Source organism: Pseudochaenichthys georgianus, chromosome 6, assembly GCF_902827115.2.
Source record: "Pseudochaenichthys georgianus chromosome 6, fPseGeo1.2, whole genome shotgun sequence".
NCBI classification, from domain to species: Eukaryota; Metazoa; Chordata; class Actinopteri; order Perciformes; family Channichthyidae; genus Pseudochaenichthys; species Pseudochaenichthys georgianus.
In genome coordinates, this window is record NC_047508.1 from 43,258,321 (window position 1) to 43,266,587 (window position 8,267).

Below are 8,267 nucleotides of genomic sequence, written 5' to 3' on the forward strand. Positions count from 1 at the left end.
CTAAACTAAATTCGAATCTAATACAAAAAGTGGTCATATGATTTAGTTACTATTTTTTAAACTTAATTACTGTGTTGCCAACAGGTGAAGGTACGTCACCATTGAGGCGAGACACTGTTGTTGTAAAACATTGTTTTTTTCATTGGTTGTCAGTTTTGAAAGTTTCGGCTATTTTGATTCCTACCTCAAAATTAGTTTCACTCCCATCTGTACTCTGAGTGGTTTGTTCATATATCATCAATAGCCAGATTTATAGACTGATTATTGATGATTGCGTTGAGGATTATAACATCTGTTTCCCAAAAAACATGTGGAGAATAGATTTCTCTTAAAGGCTGCTGACAGTTTTGTGGATGTATGTAGTGGTACAAACCCATATCAAAACTCCCCTCTGTAAAAACCTTTGACTCTAATAAGTCGACGATAAAACAAGAATGTGATCCTGGCTTTAACCAGTGTACACATTTCTGTGCTGTTTCTGTATGCGTTAGTATATTTAAAGATAACATTTCAGAAAACGTATACTGTAATAAAAACAAAGTCATGATGTGAGTGAAACATTTTTAATTGTAATATTATTCACCATCCACCTTTGATATTTAAAAAAACCTTTATTGATCTCCAGTCAGATGGGACGTTTGCAGTCAGTTAGTCTCACCTGCACAGGCAGTGATGAGTGTGTTCAATGTGAAGAATGACATAATAATCATTAGAAGCAGTCCAACCAGTCAGACCGCGCACACTGAAGCCATCAGACACTTAGATTAGCTTAGTTTAGCATATATACTAGGAAAGGGGAAAATAGTGAGTGACAAAATACACAATTAAGTGTACCTAATATATCTCTGTATGAAAACTGAAATGTAAAAACAATTTGGTAACTTGTTTTGGTCCCAGTCAAGAAATAGCCCGACCCATAATCCCCTGTTAAACGTCTTATTGATGTTTTTACTCCTCTGATTTGGTATGGATTAAACAAACTAGATTCAGAGCTGCTGATAGGTGGATTTTGTTACCTTTGGACAGGCTGGCTTTGTCTTCCCCTGTTTCCAGTCTTTATGCTAAGCTAAGCTAACCAGTTGATGGCCTTATTTCTAACAAACATATACAGCAAACTTAATATCTATGATCAGCTGATCCAAGAGGGTTTTAAATAGTTTATAAAGCTTCAGAAGAACCAAATATAACAGACAAATGTAGTTCAGTAGAAATGGAAATGGTTAAGTAAATAGTTTTAAGCTACTTTCCCTAAGTTGAGAATGAGTGAAAACTGTACTTCAGTTAGTACATTAAAGAAAACACAAAAAAAACCTTCTTTGTTCCTTTTTTTTTAATCCATTGAGGCTTTGTTCAAACTTTACAAGCAGTGTGCAGAGAGGTGGACGAAATACAATTAACATAACACAACAGACAGCTGAGATGTTACATTTTAATTTCCCTCGTTTGTTAAACCACTGCAGCCTAATGTTTAATGATCAGGTATTGTTGATTTTCCAATTAACTGTCAATATATTTTGTACCAATATAATGTAATTAAGCCATGAATCCTGAATCTACCCTTTTAAAACACACCAGAGACCCATCATTTTGCCCTACATTTCAATTATAACAAAATATATATGTATATATGCAGTATTTTACTAATGAAAAAGGAGTGCATTACTTCCACTAGTAATGTCTGCAAGTATGAATCACTTTTTGAACACACAATTCTAAGACAATAAATACTTTTCTTGTCCCCCTGACATATAAAGAAGTGGTACAAGTTTATTTCTGAGTAAATAGTTTTCACTTCAAGTCATGACGGCAGGGAGTGCAATCCGTAGAATAAACTAGAGTACATTAGAACATACTCATCAGTATTTTATGAGTTTTTATGCGTCTCATCAAGGTTAACCATAAGTGATCAGATTCTGAAACATTAACAATGTGTACAATGTACTTCCCCAGTTGAATACATGTATTACATTTAGTGAGAGTGAATCTTTCTGAAGAAAATCAAATGGTTGTTCTACTCGGTGTGATTGACAGGAGAGATGATCAGAGGGGCAGAGTTGTTTCCACCATTGTTAAGATGGGGACCAAAATGAGGGTAGAGTTTCTCTTTGAAGCAGCAGCCAGTGAAGGAGTAGATCAGAGCTGCAGCATCAACATCATAAAAGGAGACCAGACCCTCCTCATAATCCACAAACACCCCCACCTTCTGAGGCTGAGACTTCAGAGAGAGACGGACTGCAGGACCAGCACCAGCTATGTACTCATTTTCATTCCTCAACACTATCACCCAGTAACCTTTCTGAGGAGACAGTGTGATCTGTCCCTTCCTGTTGATCGACTCTCTGGCCACTCCTAGATCCCACTGAGTCTTCCCTTCAACCTGAACCTCGTAATAACATCTTCCTGAAGAGAAACTCTGCTTTGCTAAAACATTAGCACAAGAATCAAATCTCTCTGGATTGTCTGGAAGATTCTTCATCACATCACCATGTTTCACTTGTTTTCCATCATCAGACAGGATGAGGTCAGGACTTGCTGTATCAGGATCAAGAGTCACCTCCACCTCATACTGCTGGACCCTTCTTCAGCTCGAGCTCAGAGAGCAGCTTCTTCTTCTGTTTCCTGAGCGTCTCCTCCAGCTGAGTCACAGCTCTCACCACAGTCCCCTCATATGAAGGTGGACGGACCCTGACTTCTGTCCAGTTCATGGTGGGTGGAGCAGCGTTCAGGGACGTGAAGCTTTGGAGGAGGTGGAGCTGGTCTTCAGAGCGTGAGAGCTGCTCCACCTCAGAGCTTCTCTTCTTCAGCTCAGAGACTTCCTGTTCCAGCTCTTTGATGAAGCCTTCAGCCTGTTCCTCTGTCTCTCTCTGCTTCTCTTTGATGGTGTCCATGAGCTCGGCCTGGCTTCTCTCAACAGACTCCTTCAGAGCGGTGAAGACCTGAACACCATCTGCTATCTCTCTGTCTGCTCCTTCCTTACTGAGCTCCACTGAGCGATTCATCTCCTGGATCTTCAGTCGTCTCTTCTGGATCATCAGCTGAATTTCAGCCTCTGTCTTCCCCAGCTCAGCCTTCTTTCCTTCATATCCTTCTTTCAGAGGAACAACATCATGTGTCTTGTGGTCTGAAACAGTGCAGAGCATGCAGACACACACCTGGTCGGTCTGACAGAACAGCTCCAGCAGTTTATCGTGCTTCACACACATCCTGCCTTCCAGGTTCTCCTCAGGGTCGATCAGCTGATGTTTCTTCAGGCCTGCTCTTGTCAGGTGAGGCTCCAGGTGAGTCTCACAGTAGGACTCCAGACACAACAGGCAGGACTTCAGGGCCTTCAGTCTGGTTCCAGTGCAGACGTCACAGGGAACTTCTCCTGGTTTGACAACGTGTTGCTCTGAGCTGCAGCTGCTGCTGGCTTTCTGTTGAGCTGACTGTCTGAGCTGAGCAGCCATCTCAGAGATGAACGTGTTGACACACAGCTGAGGTGTTTTGTAGAAGAGCTTTTTACAGTTAGGACACTTTAATGGGTATTTTCTAACCCAGTGTTGAGAGATGCAGGCTTTACAGAAGTTGTGTCCACATGGTGTGCAGACTGGATCAGTGAACACATCCAGACAGATGGAGCACAGAAACTGATCTTCAGTCAGCAGACAGCTGGCAGCAGACATGTCTGTCTGGGGACAAAAGTTTGAAAAAAACAAAAACTGTAATTACATATTCTCTATTTGCCAGTTCATAGAGTCTACTATGAACCCGAAAATGTAAACTACCAACGTTTTATGTTAGAAATGACATACATAGACCAATGTCAACCAAAAACATTTAGGTTTTTTGTCTGTGAGAATTACAATTAAAGTTCAAATGAAATCTGGAAAGTCATAGCAGCATTCGGTTTAAACTCTAAGAAACACAATGTGTAAGCTCTAATGCTGTTGGGGGATTTTGCCGTTGTTGAACAGCAACCCAGTCTCACGGCATTTCGTGTTCACCAACACGATTTTTAATCTATTGATTCGTGTTCACCATCACGATTTGCCCCTTTTTGTCGTGTTGCACAGCACGACTTTAAAAGCAATGTATTTCTACTGGTAACGTGTTTCGTGCCTGCAGGCTGCAGCATGTCTTTTTCTCCGGTCGGGTCGTGGAAGACCGGAAGCTGTGTGGTTCATAAAAACATGTTCTTACTCAATATCAAGCCACAATTATTGCTTTTATTTTAAATCGTATAATTTCGGACTTTTGTTGCCATCTGTGAGGAAAATAAATGGGGCTCAGAGCCTCAGGATACTGAAATCTGTATTTTAAAATATTTTTTCCTACTAATTTGTTATTCTTTTCAAAATAACACACTGTTATTTACTCACCAATAACACACAATTATCCTTGCTTTTATTTATTGGTTTAATTCCATAATCTCGGGCTTTTTTGGTGTCCGTCAGGAACTGAATTTCAAAATAAAAATAACCGGAAACAGACGTAGGCCTGTAAGGGACATTTCGAGCATCATTGCGATTGTCAACATTTCTGAGTTTAGGATGGCCGAAGACACTACACTACCCATAATCCCCAGCTATCGTTTAGGACTACAGTCGCCGTAAGGTTACGCAGAGCGCCAAACAGCTGTGTGAAATGGAACGAAACCACGCCAGATTATCCAAAACTGGAATCGAACACCCCCCCAGAACTACACATGCTGGCTATTGTGTTTCGCAAAATGTTCTATGGGACGTCACGTCTCTACTGAACGTTTTCGTTTTTCCCACAATTAGAAGTTGCCATTAGTAAACACATTGGTGTTATCAAATGTAAAACATATAATTAATAAATGGGTGAAAATCGCTGTCCATAATGCGCAGCATTAATATATAGCATTAATATATACCCACATGACAGCTCATTGCTACTTTGTAATTCTACTCCACTACAATTCAGAGGTTAAGCTGGTATTTTTACTCCACTGCATTTATTTGAGTTACTTTGCAGATTCTGATTAATGATGTGAAATATAAACAACCCTTAAATCAGACTTTAGTTACACCTGAGTAAAATTCAGGTAAGGTGATTGTCAAGTGCCAACAATCAGGAGAGATATTTGATAGTTGGTGCTTGAGAAGACTAAACATGTATCTGCAATTGACATGAATGGAAACAAGTAATAAAGTATATTCATTACTCGTTATTCTCTACTAATAGTTAATTAAAGACTGTATATTATGACTATTTTGCACATCCCTTTCAAGATTTTCAAAGGTTTATTGACATATCATACACAACTACGGTGTTGTTATGCAATGAATGAAAAACTTGGGTCACAGGTTCCTCAACAGTGCATTATAAGACATCTATCAATATGTGTGTACCTCCACCATTAAACTGTCATATTCTGCACATTTCTTATTCTATCTACATACATAAGAGTATAATTAATGTGTATAATATCAGTTAAAATAAGTGCTTCAACATAGTTAACATTGCAGGAAAGCAATATATTAGACGTTAATTACTTTGTCAGGCTTAATATTTAATATTTAATGTTTAAATAAAGGTTAATCCGTTTTTCTGTTTTGCACCTCCTCCTATTAATATCTGTGTACATCCTGCACTAAACTGTCTTATTGTAGAGATCACTTATAGTATCTTCTTGATTTTTTATATTCTATATTTCTATATTTATACTTTCCCCCTATGAAAGTATGTACTCTGTACAATAATTCAATACCGTGCTTTAACCACTAGGAGGTGCACACAAGGTGCACACAGCCATAATAACTTTGTATTATTAGTGTGTATGTACAACATCTGAAGATGTATAGTTTTATGTATGCTTTCACATCATTTTACAGCATATTGCTATACTATTTCAGACTCAGTATTTACATTCTTACATTCAAAGAAAATCAGTAATATCTTTAAAAACTACAGTCCTTTTCTATCAGCTGTGCACCGTTATGGTGTAAATATAACCTATCTATGAATTAGATCAAATGTAAAAGTCAGCCGAATTAGTGTTGATACTGCAAGGAGACGTATTGTGTGAAGAGAAATTGAAGATGTTGTTTAATTGTTGATATATTTATGATCCACGTCAAGTATTCAGTTTCGGCGCCATTTCTTCCAGTTTTTCCAAAGGTCTTCTCATCAGGGCTCTATAAATAAAGAACTATGGCAGATCTGTAATATGTAATACAGCCGAACCGTGTATTACAATGCCGTTATGTGATGACTTTCAAAGAGAAAAGCAAGAACACTCGGAATTAAGTATTATTTTATACTTTTTAAATGTTTTCCGGATTTCATATAATATAAACACCAAATCCCAGCATGCATTGCGGCTAACAGATCCAATCAGCGAGCTTAAAACCATAGCTGAGGATCTTGGGTAATCGCTCGAAATGCCTATGTCTGTTTCCGGTTATATTTTGAAATTCAGTTCCTGACGGACGCCGAAAAAGCCCGAGATTATGGAATTAAACCAATAAATAAAAGCAAGGATAATCGTGTGTTATTGGTGAGTAAATAACAGTGTGTTATTTTGAAAAGAATAACAAATTAGAAGGACATTTTTTTTTAAAAATACAGATTTCAGTATCCTGAGGCTCGGAGCCCCATTTATTTTCCTCACAGACGACAACAAAAGTCCGAAATTATACGATTTAAAATAAAAGCAATAACTGTGGCTTGATATTGAGTAAGAACATGTTTTTATGAACCACACAGCTTCCGGTCTTCCACGACCCGACCGGAGAAAAAGACGTGCTGCAGCCTGCAGGCACGAAACACGTTACCAGTAGAAATACATTGCTTTTAAAATCGTGCTGTGCAACACGAATAAAAGGGGCAAATCGTGATGGTGAACACGAATCAATAGATTAAAATACGTGTTGGTGAACACGAAATGCCGTGAGACTGGGTTGTGAACAGAGGAGTGAAACCTCCTGCTGAGCATCACTGAAGTTAATAGTAGTTGTTAAAAAACAGTAAACGTTATCAGCTTCAAAAGGCAGACAGCAGTTACTACAGAAACAGGTTCAAAGCTCAAGGCTACTAACCACAGTGTGTACAAATGATATAAAATGAAATATGTAATTGTCATGCCTTTTTATAAGCAACACTTGTAACACAACACCAGATCCCTTGCTTTGGACAGTCCAGAACAAATCTACTATTTAGATTCTACTTTGTTTAATAGAGTCAATTATAAAGATGCTTTCAAATAGAGGAAATATGAAAATAAGAGCTAATGCTAGCTTTGGCTGTATGCTCTCTAACCTAACTTAACCAGAGTTTACATTCTAGTTGTAGCTGTTCCAAATATCTTAACCGACACATATCTATAGTATAACATTCTTTATATGAATACAACTTTGACTAAATATGTAGTCAGTGATGTGTCTGTAGTGAACTCACCAGTGTTTGCAGAGTCCTGCTGTGTTGTTGAGAAGAAGCTGCTGGATTCAGTTGAGTGTTTCTTCAGAGAAACAGAGACTTGTCTCGGCTGCTGCTCTGCTGTCGCTCAGACAAACTTCAGCTTTCATTTCCGGGAAATGGAAACTCTTCTCTTACAGTGTGGTTCCACCTCCCAGTGGCAGTTTGCCAAGAGGGAGTGGAGGAAGAACTGTTGAGGCTTGTTATTTAACTTTGTGACGATGCATTTTACAGCTGATCCAAGAGGCTTTCAAATAGTGAATTGAGCATAAGTAGGAGTATGTTCTCAATACATACTGTAAAGGACATCTCTTTACACATCTGGAGATTCATAGCTCTATTTCACAACGCTGTGTTGGTCCCTGTTTAAGAGCAGCTGGTGAAACACTTCCTCCTCCCTGAACAGACGGTTTGAAAATGGGTCACGTGATTGTTGACTCACATTCAGGTCAGTCTTTAGTTTATATTACAAGCAGATTAATTTTATTCACCTGTAGTTTTAGGGGTTCTGGATTAGGATGTAAACAAACTACAGCTTTAACGTGTGTGAGATGAACTGATGTTGATTTTGTTCTGTTGTATTCTTTGATATGTAGTTAAATCAAATGTATATTTATGTTGCAATATATCAAAATGTATCCTAGGAACTTAAATATAATAACAATAATAATGATGTGTTCCTGTCCTCCTTCAGTGTCTGCAGTGGCGCCTCCAGACATTTTTCATAGGGGTGGCCAAATGGGGCCACTGAAAATCTTGGGGTGGCCCACCAAAACCAATAATTTAATTGTTGTAAAAGTATAGACTAAATGAAAACAATGGCAAAGAGAATCACCTACTGATATATT

General features: G+C 38.4%; 1 pseudogene; it reads right to left on the minus strand.

The window, feature by feature from the left end:
- Positions 1-564: 564 nt before the first annotated feature.
- LOC117448235 (E3 ubiquitin-protein ligase TRIM21-like) lies at positions 565-7,835 on the minus strand (annotated as a pseudogene).
- Positions 7,836-8,267: the final 432 nt, after the last annotated feature.